Here is a 4,020-nt window from a genome sequence, read left to right on the forward strand (position 1 = left end):
TCTAATTGTGTTACTCCTGCTAACACTTCTGTTCTCGTGCTTAGACAACCGCCATTTATAATGGTTCTTGTTAACCTTACAGGCCCTTGGTTTGATGAATATGGGTTACAGGTTTTACAAGAGATTAACATGGCATTAGGAAGATTTAAAAGGGCTGTGGCTGTTGTTGTGGCAGGTATTCTTGCAGCTGTCGCCTTGGTGGTTACAGCCACCACTGCTGCCATATCCTTGTCCAACTCTGTGCAAACTGCAACATTTGTTAATGATCTGACAAAAAATGTTTCATTAGCTATGGGATCTCAAGAAAGTATTGATGAAAAAATTGAACAAAAATTAGATGCACTATATGAAACAGTAAACTTTTTGGGAGAAGAAGTTCAAACCTTAAAATTGTCCTCCCGCTTACGTTGCCATGTACAATATCGATGGATTTGTGTAACTCCAAAAAGGTATAATAGTACCACCCATCCTTGGGATAAGATAAAAAATCATTTACAAGGGATCTGGCATAGTGCTAATATGTCATTAGATTTAGTTCAATTACATCGAGACATTTTAGCCTTAAAAGAAGCTCCCGAACTACAAATAAATACTGATCAAACAGTGCAAGAATTTATAAAGGGTTTAAAAGATTTAGTCCCTACTTGGGGACCATTTACTCATTTATTAGGATTTGTTATCGTTCTAGCCTGTTTCATGTTAGTCATCTTGTGTTTATTGCCATATCTGTTGAAATGTGCAATACGAGCAGTGTGAGATGTTGGTTCCGAGATACATGCAATAAAATTAAAAAATAAAAATGCCCCAATATAGTGGCTGGTAGTCAAAGACGGGTAAGGACTTCTTGGAAACTGGACAACCTAAGACAGGGCATGTATGATGGAATACATGTTCCAATGACGGGTAAGCTCCATGTTTCGCAGGAAGCCACCTAAGACAGGTACAGTCTACTATGAAGTAAAAAAGGGGGAATTGTAGGGAGCTAAAGCTTCCAAAATTCAAAAGAGTGCATGAATTATCTCAGGAGGCCTGCTTGCATAAAAAAGGGAAAAGGCTGGTTCTGTGGAATTCCAGGAAGAAGAAGATTAAGTATAGAAAAAGGGAGTGTCAAAGGAAGTGTCCATTGTACCTCGATCTTCAGGATGTTACTTTAATTATGTTATCTTGGGATACACAAAGGAACAGATTATGTATAAAAAGGAGCATAAGAAATAAACTCGGAGAGACAGTTGTGAGATCTGTTCTCCCTCCTGCACCCTGTCTGTCTTCTCTTTTTTCTCAGTCCCCGCTCCCCCATTCAGGTATCTGGTTTGACTTGGTCGGCTGGTTTCCGACAAAAGAATGCTCAGAAGCCACTTAAGTCTCTGTTTGACAAAGCCTACACACCTAAACATGATGCCAGGAGGAACAATGGGGGTGTCTACTCTCATGTTTGCCGAGTTTCCTACAAGTCCCTCTTATGGGTGAAATTCAAAACTGAACTTCACTGGCAAGGGAGTGTGGGAAATGCAGTTTCTAAGTTTTGCAATACAGATGAGAGCTGAAAAGATGTTGAATGTGACTTTGTAGCTTGGTTATGAAAATTTTATGACCTGAATAGAGGCCTTCTCCTCAGAGCAAGTGTCTGTAGCCTTCCCGATCCTCGTATAATGCTCTACCCTGGGATCCTCCTGGCTTGTCTGCAGGCCTTAGCTGACAAGGAAGTAGTCTTTTATGACTCAGTGGAAGAAATTGTGATGAATGAAGAATAAAAAATATGGTAAAAGAACATCCCTTTTTTTTAAAATTTGGTGATAACCCATGATCTGGGGTGGCCCAGCCTAACTGTACAGTGGCTTCCAGAAGTAACCTGACCAGAAAGGAAATATTTCATCATTAATAGACTTATTCTGGGGACACACACACTGGATGAACAAAACCGTTTCATGATAGCCAGTGTGTAGCTCCCTAACAATTATGCGCAGTTTAATGCTTCACACATGACAGTGAGAAAGGAGAATTTGGAGGTTTTGGCTTGGTAGTGGAAAGACTGAAATAGAAATCAAGACCAACCATGAAGGAAAAGCAAACAGGGCACGTTATATGCCCCAGAACCCTTGTATTATTGTAGCAGAAAACATCCAGTAATATTCTTGTTTTTGACTATACAAAACATCCTCCTACACTGTATCTTTCTGGAGAGTTCAACCCAGGCTTGCATCTCCATGGACATCATTAGGAAGGCTATGGGCTTTCTTGGAAGAAAATCTCAGTATGCACTTACTTAGTGCTTCAGATGACCACACCATCTGTCTATGGGACATCGGTGCTGTTCCAAAAGAGGGAAAAGCTGTGAATTTGAAGACCATCTTTACAGGGCATAGAGCAGTAGTAGACATTTCCTGGCATCTGTTCCATGAGTCTCTGTTTGGGTCAGTTACTGATGATCAGAGACTTAAGATCTGGGATACTCATTCAAACAATACTTTCAAACCAAGCCACTCAGTTGATGCTCACACTGCTGAAGTCTTTATAGTGAGTTCAATCTTGCCACAGGATCAGCTGATAAGACTGCTGTCTTATAGGATCTGAAAAACCTGAAACTTAAGTTGCATTCCTTTGAATCAGGAATCAGGAAGGATGAACTGTTCCAGGTGCAGTGATCACCTCACAATGAGAATATTTTGGCTTCTGGTGGTACTGATCACAGACTGACTGTCTGAGATTTAAGTAAAACTGGAAAAGAACAATCTCCAGAAGATGCAAAAGGTGGGTCACTAGAGTTGTTTATTCATGGTGGTCACGCTGCCAAGATATCTGATTTCTCCTGGAATCCCAATGAACCTTAAGTGATCTGTTCTGTATCAGAAGACAATATTATGCTAGCATGACAAATGGCAGAAAACATTTATTATGATAAAGACCCTGAAGAAAGCATGGATTCAGAAGAACAGAGGTCTTAGATATGTCTGCACTTCTTGTGATTTTACACACCCCTATTTTTCTTCTCAATCCTGATATTGATTTAACACTGGTTTTGAAACACAGACTTTGTTCAACTATCCCTCTATGATACAGACCATTAACAATGCTATTCATCACACTAATAGGGTTTTCTAATTATTAACTGGGGGACTCAATCCAGGAAAGCCACAGACATATTTAAATTTTCCTCAGGAAATTTCTAGTAACAAAGATCTAAAGTAGCCACTGAAAGGAGAATATTCTGTGTGGTTATTTTGTTTTTCTTCTTATGCTATATCCCCAAGTTTTACAGACTCATTTAAGTAAAAACTAGAAGTAAAGAATAGAAGGAGGTGAGATAGGTGTCTGAGCCATGAAGTATAAGTACTGCAAGATGTCATTAGCATTCAGGAAATAGGGGAGATTAAAGTTATATAAATTCTTACTCTAAAATCTTCACACCTGACTTTCTAGGATGCACATTTTCCGATGCAGACTTGTCTCTTCTGTTTCTTGTGTTAAGTCAAAACTACGTGTTCATTTTTCCTTACCTATTTTTGCTTGTTAGTGTATTTCTTGAGCTGTTTTCATATTATTATTATTTTTTTCTTTTTTGTGAAATGTTTTTTTTAAAAGAACATCAAGTTGTAAAGATTTATGTTTTTACCTGACAATTATACCACAGAGAGACTGTCCAATTAAGGTGAAAAGAGTGAACCAACAGATTATATTTGTTTTTAAAAATTAAATTAATCTTGGATAATAGTTGTTTTCTTTTCTTTTCTTTTCCTTTCTTTTAGGAATTAGTACTTGACCACTAGTTTGATACCATCTTTATTTTGGGTGACCTATTTCTCCAGCAGTTGCTCTCCATACTTAACTGTGTAAGTGCTTATAATGGAATAAATTGCTTTTCTACATAAAAAAGAAAATCATATGACCCAATTCATGTAAAGCACCTACAAAAGTACCTGGTCTATAGTTAGAGAACAATAAGTGTTAGCTGTCATTATGATGTCTAGATCACATGAGCCTAAGATGCCAGAAATTGAAGTACCTACTTTCTTCCTAAATAGT

The 4,020-nt window shown here is 38.1% G+C and overlaps 1 pseudogene; it reads left to right on the plus strand.

The window, feature by feature from the left end:
* Positions 1-60: 60 nt before the first annotated feature.
* LOC120604325 (histone-binding protein RBBP4-like) lies at positions 61-2,942 on the plus strand (annotated as a pseudogene).
* The last annotated feature ends 1,078 nt before the right edge of the window (positions 2,943-4,020 follow it).

This window comes from Pteropus medius, unplaced genomic scaffold, assembly GCF_902729225.1.
Source record: "Pteropus medius unplaced genomic scaffold, Ma_sr-lr_union100, whole genome shotgun sequence".
In the NCBI taxonomy this organism is placed as follows: domain Eukaryota; kingdom Metazoa; phylum Chordata; class Mammalia; order Chiroptera; family Pteropodidae; genus Pteropus; species Pteropus medius.